Genomic DNA, 10,982 nt, shown 5'->3' with positions numbered 1-10,982 from the left:
ATAACACAAGTCTCGAACTTACTTTGGGGCTAGCTCAATCTGTGTGATTTGTCCTTATATATTTATTATTTATTTATTTATATTTTGGCTAAAAATACGAAGATAGTACCAACAAATGCAAGCCAAATTAGTTACACAATAATTCATTTAATTCATTAGGCATTTTGGAAACGTGAATCATCACATTAATCCAAATATTAAATTCAATCGAACTGTAAATCTATTCGTAAACCGTAATTTACTTAACTGTCAATCGCCAATTTTGACATCTATAAATGAACCAATGCAAACATAGTCATGTCATTAGTGTACCAGCAAATGATAAACATTTTTCAAAGTAAACTGTTGAGGCAGCAGAAACTGACGTATATACTTCATTCCCCCAAGTTTGTGAGTTGATCTCGCTCATCCAATTTGTTTGTTTGTGCCCCGTGCCCTGTTTACGCAATTTGGGATATCACTTAGCTCATCTTAATATAGACCGGGATCCAGATGCGGGATCCAGAATCTATACTATTATTATAAATATGTAAGAGTTTGTGAATTTGTGAGTTTGTATGTTTGAGGCGGGTAATCTCCGAAACTACCGAACCGATTTCAAAAATTCATTCACCAATCGAAAGGTACATTATCCAAGATTGCTATAGGCTATTTTATCTCAAAATTCCTACGGGAGCGAAGCCTCGTTTAAGTAAAATACATAATTAATACATGGATATTGAAAAGGAGGTTAATTTGTTCTTTGAATATCAGGCAATTCTATATAATGGCTATATTAGTGACATCGTATAAAGGCTGGTCAATGTACTTTCCCACCTGCAATGGCTGAGTAGAGTGAAGGTGGATTTGGTGGGTTGGTACGTCGTGTCAAAAACATAGAAATTTATGCGAGAATACTCTTATTCTCGGTTTAATACTGGTTGTACAATATGACAGTTATAATAAAGTAAAATGGATTCACAGCTAAGATTTGGTTGCACCAGTCAAGTTTGATGTTAACTTTGACCAGCGCAGAAAAAAGAAAAGTACGCCATTTTGTCTAAAAGACGGCGGCGCGCAGATTAAAGTAAACATCAAAACTTGCCACTAGATGTCGGTAGGTAACCCAAATATACATGTCATTTAGACTAGCTGATTAAAATCTGACTCCAGTGTTAGCAATAACACACTGGAAATAAAAACAATTCTAGGACTTAATAACTACATAGTCTTTGTATCGGACATCGGACAATACCTAAGTTATCATCAACGGGAACACAATAGCCCGATCCGAATCTATTTGAAGAGTCGTTTTGTCTGAATGGAATCTGGATAAAATCCAGACATATGATTCAAGCCACTCGCTTTGTGCACGGGATCCGTTATTTGCAAATGTGACGCCGTTTCGCACGTCTCAAAAACATTGATGGTACAGGAAAACAGTTACGTCGCATTGATTATCCCGAGAACTTTAAGAATGAAATGTTTATGGCTTCAAAGCTGTCAGCTAATGCGTCTGCAACATGTCGCGCACGTCATGGCTTGAAATATTTGAATTTATATGCATATGTTCACACCGACATGACAGTACGTTTGCGTGCTGTATATGGCAGTCTTAGACATATTACAAACTAAACTCTTATGAAAAAACTCCGTTCGAAAATACCGACTTATTTTTTGTTACTGAGGCACCCCAAAGATCAGGGTTCGATGAAAATAAATATTTAGATATCTGAGACTCTGCTGTCATTTCAAGACCTGTCCCGCGACAACCCTTCTTAGGGAATATTGTTCAACACTTCGCTACATTACTATCTTAAATAGAATTACATTTATTATATCACTTGTTTATAGTATATATCAAAAAGCATCTATCAAAGGTTTTTATCGCTTCATGATCTCAAACTACTTTCACTAGTTAAGAAATGATCCTATTATAAGGTGGAAACCACACGCCATATTGACTTTCCCATACTTGATAAATTTGTTATAAATTTATAAATTTCTACTCTGCAATATTTCACTTATGCAATAGCTATTGTTCATATAAGGATTTTGTTAATAGGTTTAACAAGGTTTTGATAATTTATTATGGTTTTAACCGAGCAAAACCAGGAGGGGCCGCTAGTTGCAAAGACTTAAACTTAAAACTTTATCTCTAAGACGTAGTGTTTTAATATTTCTTCTTTCAACATCTTAGATTTGAACGCCTCTTAAATATTACAAAAGGTTTTCTGCGGGCTTTGGTCTTATACCAGGAGAAAATATTTTATTCGACAGTACATGAAGCACTATTTTAAGGTTCCATACGTCAAATTCCAAACGGAAACCTTCCAAGAAGGTCCATCACACCAATTTACTCTAATCATCAATCAAATTTGGTGCATTATAAAATGTATGTTCTTCATGTTGTTCTATGAGTTTTTCATAAACTATAAACCTAGGTAAATGTAAATAACATCTGTCTGAAACATACATTGTAGGTACTTATTTTCCAATTAAAATTCATATTTCGTTGTTTGTTTTTGTTTACGGCTTGTGGTTCCGCCCTAGAATAGGACCATTCCATATCTTCCCGTAAGAGGTGACTAAGGGATACAATTGCCTTGGCAACTGATGAGTAACAATAGCATTCCCAAAGAAATTAACGTCAGGCAACCGGCAGATTGTAAAATCATAGCCAAATCTTTAACATTATAAGGTATATTTTTACGTCACTAAGATGAGTGAGTGATAAATGTGACTGGCTTGTAACAAAATAAATATTATTTTTAAATGCGTTTTTTCGAATTTTCCCGATCCTAATGAAAATCGTTTCCTCTTGTCTTTTTTGATTGATAAATACGTCACGTAAGAGAATACGTCACAGGCTCTTGGACTATTCAATGTTAAATTGTGTAAGAATATAATCATATTTATTGTGTCACAAGTTACACAATGGATTCAATTTCATTACCAATTTGGTCGTCAAATAAATTAATATGCCTTGTTTCTTTTGCTTAGAATAAATTATCGACAAACTTTTTTCTATAATAAAATATAGTAAGTAAGTAACATTGGAAGCGGTTGTGGTGTAATGGTTAAGACCCCCGCCTGTGTATCGAAAGGTCCCAGGTTCGAATCCTACCCGTGCCACATGAGTTTGTATACCAATCTGACTCAGAATCCAACCCGTGCCACATGAGTTTCAATCTGACTCATGTATTTTAGTTTTTATCGACCACCACTTCCGGTGAAGGAAAACATCGTGAGGAAACCTGCACACTGATTGGTTATTAACTTGTGTGTGAAATGGAGAAGACAATCGCAAACCACTCCATCAATAATGCCAAGAAAGTTGTTACATGTGTTTCATTCCATGTAATGACCACGACCCTCAGTTCTGAGGAATACGACTATGAAGACATTGGTATGAAAAAGGCATGCTTATTGTGTTTATAATTAGATAGATATATTGAAAATATATAAAATAATCAACATATTTTGGATATTACAGATTCTTTTTACTGGAAATTAACTCACATATTAAAAGGCACTCCAGAAAAAAATTCTTGCTGTAATATTATCAAAGTTTTTTCTTGATAAAAGAAACAGGTAATACTTTATCTTATTTTACATACCATATTTTTGTATCATTCTTAATGTTCATCCAACACATCCAATTCTTCATCAAAGTACAAGAAAGAGCGAAAAAACTTTACATTTAATTACAAGCACGGCGGACATAATCCGACTGTGATGTAAGGTTAGAAAAACAAGGGTATCTCACGGGCCATTAATAAGAGGATTAATGACGATATCCTTTTTTGCTGACGGTCACCTAGTGACAAAGTGCTGCGTTGTACTATTTGCGATGCTAACGATATTCTTGCTTTGGGAAACAAAAGACATTGTATTTATTTTTGTACGTATAATTCAACTTCCGTTTGAAATATAGGGTATAATCCGACAAAATTTGATACATCTCAGCTCAGCCCTAAAAAGCCGAGGATGTCAGTGCAGGTGCACTCCAACTAGGAACCTATCCGAAACGGCCGTATAGATCTAGCGTCCAATCGGATGAGCCGCGAGATTCCTTATTTGAAATCTGTGTTCTCTATGCACGAGCTTTGTAGCGTCACAAACTAAATTTGCAGCCGAGATATGCCAAAATCAACTCTACTCCAAGCACCCAAAAGCAGGTATTTATGCACAATTGAAAGTGTTAGCAGATAAATCCGCTTAGGTGCCCGCCGGTTCCAATTTTAAAATGGTTTTACCAGGATGTCGTTAGATTTAGATTTTTATTTTGTTTTTTTATTCAGACCGAAGGCCAAAAAATATTATTTATCCTAAGATTAAATGTTATAGAAAAATACCCAATTAATGTATTTTCACTAAGAAATTACATACACCTATTATATTTATTAATTTTTTTAAGCGTATAAAATATCATCTCTCTATATATATATATATATGTTTAAGTATATTTATTTGGTATTAATTTGTTGAAAATTAACAACCATCAGTCTTACCTGAATTGAAAATGGCTAATAAAAAGAAAGTTTTATTATAATAACAAATAGATACTTTATATATTTTTTCTTCAAAGGGCCCTTTCTAAAGTAGCTAATTGGGCAACTTCTTTCCACCCGTAAAGAAAAAAAGCGTTGTTACGTCACTAAGTTCCTTTCTTTATAGTAGTTAAAACGGTTCGACGAACATACGCTCGCTCCTTTGTCAGATTTCAAGTGATTTTTTTAATAGCTTCTTTGTTATATAATAACTAGCTTTTACCGGCGGATTCACCCGCTCGTATTTCCCACGGGATCTTTCATTTTTCCGTTATGAAAGGTACCCTATGTCCTTCTAGATACTTCAGGTATCAGGAAAAATGTCAAGAAGATTGATTAAATAGCTAAAGCGTGAAGAGGTGACAAAGAAACATACTTTCATATTTATAATATTAGAATATAATAGAAATAGGAAGAAAGGAAGGAAGGATAATTTATTTTCACTTCAAAATAAATAAATTTATTTTGAAGTGAAACTAAAAACGTATTATACGTAACGTATTATATGAATAATATTGTCAAAATCATTACATTTAATTTGTTTTGTCTAGCTTCTTTGTATGGGATTGTATAATCAGGTTCTTAAAATAATAGCAGCATTAAAAACGGCCTGACATTTGTTCCGATCCAATATGTCACTTACAAATAACCTAAATAGCTAAAATTAGGTACTACTTTATTGTTTTAAAAGGCAAAAACCACAAATGTTGTGTGCGATTTACTAATTAATCTCTCGAATCTTTTTATTTATGGCGACGTAATTAAAAAAACAATAGGTTTAAAGACTATTAAGAATACAAATATTCACTTGTAATGTGTCTTTAGCTAATTATAATTAACGTGTTATTAAACGTTTAAAACAATTAATGAAATTACTTAATAATGAGCAGTTGTTTATTTAACATTTGAAAAATTTATGTTTATATTCTTCTAGTATTAATTAATACGCTAAATACGAAAGTAATTTTATGTTTGTGGCCTCTTCACGCATAAACTATCATTACAATGTTTTCGAAATTTAGTTTTTTTTGGAAAAGTACATAAAGTAAGTTAAAAATTCACTCGGGTAAAGCCGCGGGTAAATCCTAGTCGCCAATAAGCTTTAAATAACTTTATTTATTAGACTTATTTTTATCAATTTTGCGGATCCAATGGTCGGCAATATTTTATCGCTTAAAGCTCTACACAGCTTAAGTTGCTCGACTCTAGTTAATGACAACGCGTTTGTTCTTATTGCATCAAGACAAATCTGAGAGCTAAATATAGATTTTTATTTCACTCCTCACTGTCCGCATTGTCCGTCGGACAATCGAAACAACGGAGGATGACGCAGCAGTTGAAACTGGGCCAAATAAATTTGTTTTACTGCTGCTTTGCTGGGCAACTAACAAGAGATAAATTAAACTACCGCACAATACTAACCGCATAATAATAACCGCAACACTGCCCTTGACGTTTGTCAAGTGACAGTGACAGCGAAATATCGACCGGCACAGCCAACATCGATCCACTGCCGCGATCGACGTTTACACCGTTACAAAGGAAGGAAGGAAGGAAGGAAGGAAGGAAGGAAGAAAACAAAACGGAGGATGACGCAGCAGTTGAAACTGGGCCAAATAAATTTGTTTTATACATATACAAATATAACGTATAAAAAAAACAATCTATAAAACATGAGCTCCACTTAATGTTATTACCACATTTATTAAGATTATAAATGACAAAATTCTGATAGATATAGTTAAAGACCCGAAGTCAAACATAAAATATTTTTTTATATTATCTTATTCTGGCATCAAACGTATTAACAAAAACAGAAATACAGTTGTTAAAGCGTTCTAAATAGCCGACTTGAGACTTTATTATCCGATGAAGCGGGAACAATACTGCATTTCCCATATTAAATTGATCAGGAATCTCTAATATTCTCTAAAGCGACCAAAATCCAGGATAAACTATAGTAAGTACATTAAAAGATTTATCGTCTGTTTCACCACTTTCTGATAATGCGCCCCGGGGCTTCGCTCCCATAAAAAGTACTCTATGTGTTTTTCCAGGTTGTATACTACAAGTGTATCAAATTTCATAACAATCGGTCTAGTAGATTTTGCATATAAGAGTGCATATATAAATACACACACATATTCTCATAAAAGTTTCGCATTTATAATATTTAGTAGGATATCACAGATAAAATATTTTATTATGTATATATTACTAGCGGCCCGTCGCAGCTTCGCTCGGTTAAAAATATAATAATAAATCATACACCTAAACCTTCCTCACGAATCTCACTATCTATTGGTAAAAACTGCACGAAAATCCGTGCAGTAGTTTATGAATTTATCGCGTAAAGACTGAGAGACGCGGTAGAAGAGTTTGTATAATAATATGTAAGGATTATTATATATCTACAGTCTGTCAAGAAAGCCCAGAAAACGAAGTTTGATCGTATTGTTCAATCACAGGCGGACGGTATTAATTACTTGACCACAATCGCCTCAATTATTTTGTCGATTAGGTAAGTACTTAATGACACCTTTGTATCATTAGATTACTTAAATATATCTTTTTACGCATATAAGCATTATCTCTCATTAGTTTTATTATAAATTCCCTAAAATATATGAAGTGATAATTAACAGAGATAATTACACATTTAAAATATAATTGAGGTCCATTTGTTAACGAGCTCTGCAACCCTTTAGCAAATCTAATATTAGCTAATTATTTCAAGCTTCACTATAAAACATGGAATCATTTTAAAGTTAATCATTCGATATTCAAAAGCCGTTGAGATAATATATTTTGGTAACAATTTAAAAAGTATTTTTATTTTAAATATGGAAGCAACTATTGATGCTAATGAAAGGCCAACTTGTCGCTGTGAATTCGTAAGTGTTTTTTTTTTTTTTTAATGTTTTTTTTTTCACGATTCTGGCCTGTTCATATCATATATATTTTTTTAAATGTCTGTATCTGAGTTTTCGAAAGAAAGTGTTATCTGTACCGATTTCGTATTTTTTTTTTCTCAATTCAATTTTCTTTTGTTTTCAGGTCTACCGCTGGCTCGAAGCCCATGAGAAGTACTTCCCCCAAACACAAACTTTACCTCATTTGATTACACATTTTGCAGGACGGACGTTCGGACCTAGCGAAATTGTATACGCCTATAGCAAACCTATACCTTTTTCTATACAGGAAGTCAATCTGCCATACATTACGCCTGCGCCTCATAGAATATCGCCTTTGAGGCCTGTTTACCATTAGTACCTAACTATTTTTTAAATAACTTGTTTAAACTGAACTGTACTAAAGTATTTTTTATTGAATTAATAAACTATTATGTATGTTTTGTATTAATAAAATATTTTATTAATTACTTTAGATTTTTTATTTATATTTATTATAGAAAATATTCAGATTTTTTAAAAGAAAATATTTTGATTAGATTTATGGAAACATAAATCCATTAGATTAAATAAATCCATTAGATAGAAATTAGATTTATGGGAAAATAAATTTAATCAAAATATTTTCTTTTGAAAAATCTAAATATTTTATATTTCTGTCAGCAGTCTTTCAATTTGTAGAAATGCATGCATTTAGTAATAATAAAAAATATTGAATTAAATGTTCTCACATTACTCGCACTCACTATTTTCTTCTTCTTCTTCGCGTGTCGATGGCAAATCAACGCTCTATTGGGTGCTACCTAAATATATTCCTGCCAGAACCGAGCCACTTCGACGGCTTCATCGGAAGCTGCCATCAAGTCAGCCCGAGTACAGGTGTTTGGACACTCGGGACAGGCGAGGAGATGAGCCATCGATTGCGGGGAGAAAGCACAATCGCACATGTTCTGAGACTGGTCAAGCATACCCCACTTAGCCAGATTGTCTTTGCACCGGCCCACTTGAGTGCGCAATCAATTTTGAGAAGCCCAGATACGTGATATCCTTATATTAATGCTAGCAGGGTGGATGAGCTCATCCGAGATTCATTTAAAAAGTTACCAACACATTTACTATGGATTATGTCCTAAATAAATAATTATTTTAATGAAATGACAAAATCAAAAGGAAACTGTTTTTAATTCAGATTTAATTTCTTTATTATAACCACTGCTGGATTGTTTTCTCTTGATTAAATTGTAGATGCATTCAGATTCTCACATACAGAGACTGTGTTTCTAGAATAGTTTAAAATTAAAAATACTTTTTTCAAAGTGAACGATAGAAGTTCAACTGAAACAAGTCCCGACAAAAAATGCAATCATAACAGCAAGGTGAGCAATCCAGAAGGAGAGGTGTCGTGTTCAATAACAAATTGCTTTGGCGTAGCGTTAGTACAGCTAACTGTTTGCAGAGCATGCTTTTATTTATATCTGCAGGGCGTCACTTTGTACTTATCGATTTTTGTAACAACTTCAAACTTGTGAGATCGTCGAGAATCGTCTGAGACCTTTTGCGATGGAATACAGCGAATGTAAAACAACAATATGACTGAATTGTTACTATAATACCAGTCATCATTAATTGCGATGCTTTGGTTTATTAGCCAGCGCAGTGATCAATTTATATAAGTTCACTAGCTAGTCTAGCTGAAATAAATAAATCATGTAAGTTTTATCCGTGCGAATAGCACCCGTGCGGGACGCGGTGGTGGTGTCATGATTAAAACAACCGCCTGTGGATCCAAAGGTTCGAATCATACTCGTGGCACAAAGTATTTATACCAATCTGTCTCATGTATAGTAGTTTTCATCGACTACCACTTGCTTCCGGTCATGGAAAACGTCGTGAGGAAACCTGTACATTGGTTGATTATTAACTTGTGTGTGAAACGGAGAAGGCAATGGCAAACCACTCCAATCATAATACCAAGAAAGTTGCTGTGTGTGTTTAATTCCATGAGCGACGACTACGACCCTCAGCCATGAGGAATACGACTATGAAGTGGACCCGTAGAACGGGATTTATTGTAGTTTTGTAAGTATATACCTATCTCAGAAACTATACTACATAAATTAATATATTAAAGAAACCAGCAGAGTTTACAAAAAGGATTTCTATTCAATAATAAGTCCAACAAAAGGTTTCTCTCACTATTACAATAATATAGTCGATTGAAACAGCTGAAGAAATGAATGTGACTATGTAATGACGTGAGTAATAAATATGTAATGAGCAGAGAGAAGAAAATTAAAGATAATTTTCTTTAAGATACCGAATCCTCCTAGAAGAGGACCTCCACTATAGCAGTTCGGTATGATGATCGTTATAACACGGAGATCTTAAAAAAAATCTTGGTGTTATCCATATACATAAATCCCTCTGGTAGTTTTTTTAGTTTATCGCGTACAGACACAAACATTGTTTAGCTAGCCTTGTCCATTTATGTTATTATATATAAATCGGTATAGTTATATATATTAAACTGTAGACAATTCTACAGAATCATAGTTACTCTAAGCTACGGAGGCTCAAACACGATCGTAACTCGCAACTGATATAAATAAGAAAACAGGAACTTTAACCAAGCAACATTAATTAGTTTGAGAAGTCCAGTCTTCATTCTCAGAAAGTTTCGATAGTACCTGGAGCTTTTAAATTAAGTAGTTTTAGTCAAATAGGAGAAATAGAAGCCTCATTTGTTACTCTTCTTCGTAGTCGTATTCCTCATGGCTGAGGATCGTGGTCATTACAACGTGAAACACACGCAATGACATTTTTAGCACTATTAATGGAGTGGTTTCTCTCTCATATCACACAGATTGGACAAATCACACAAATTGAGCTAGCCCCAAAGTAAGTTCGAGACTTGTGTTATGGGATACTAACACAACGATACTATATTTTATAACAAATACATATATAGATAAACATCCAAAACCCAGGCCAATCTGAAAAAGATCTTTTTCCATCATGACCCGACCGGGGATCGAACCCGGGACCTCTCGGTTCAGAGGCAAGCACTTTACCATTGCGCCATCGAGATCGTCTTTGTTGTCAATGTTTCTATGGTTTTTCAGGTTAATCGAAAATATGCATTATTTAGAGGTTTTTTTAATTGAATTTGAATTGATTTACATTGGTTTTTAATTTGGGTCTCAAAAATGTCTTGTATTTAAAAATGTTAAATGATGCTTCTCAGAGCGTTTCGACCGATAACGCCGCGCTGTCATTATAATTTTTCAAATTTTAACAAAGAAAAGATTTTACTAGTTTCACTATCTTCAAAATAATTAATTTGTAGTGTGGTAATAAGTAAATTTTATGACCACTGAAACCATAATTTTCAAACCTTTTTCAAGATTAATACACGGAATATTAATATGACGGCACTAATCCTTAATATTCAGTGACTTAACAATACGGGTCAAAAGAATTATGGATAGCAAAGCAAACGTCGCGGACCAGTTAATCCTCAGTGGCGTAGCTAGCTACT

At 33.7% G+C, this 10,982-nt stretch overlaps 1 long non-coding RNA gene across 1 annotated transcript; it reads left to right on the top strand.

Moving 5' to 3' along the window:
* Positions 1 to 4,009: 4,009 nt before the first annotated feature.
* Positions 4,010 to 7,696, top strand: LOC128674802 (uncharacterized). Its single transcript, XR_008405204.1, has 3 exons — positions 4,010 to 4,160; positions 6,950 to 7,053; positions 7,590 to 7,696. It is a non-coding gene; the product is annotated as an uncharacterized LOC128674802 (long non-coding RNA).
* The last annotated feature ends 3,286 nt before the right edge of the window (positions 7,697 to 10,982 follow it).

This window comes from Plodia interpunctella, chromosome 13 (assembly GCF_027563975.2).
Source record: "Plodia interpunctella isolate USDA-ARS_2022_Savannah chromosome 13, ilPloInte3.2, whole genome shotgun sequence".
In the NCBI taxonomy this organism is placed as follows: domain Eukaryota; kingdom Metazoa; phylum Arthropoda; class Insecta; order Lepidoptera; family Pyralidae; genus Plodia; species Plodia interpunctella.
Note: the sequence above shows the minus strand (reverse complement) of the source record. Positions and strands in the feature narration are given on the sequence as shown.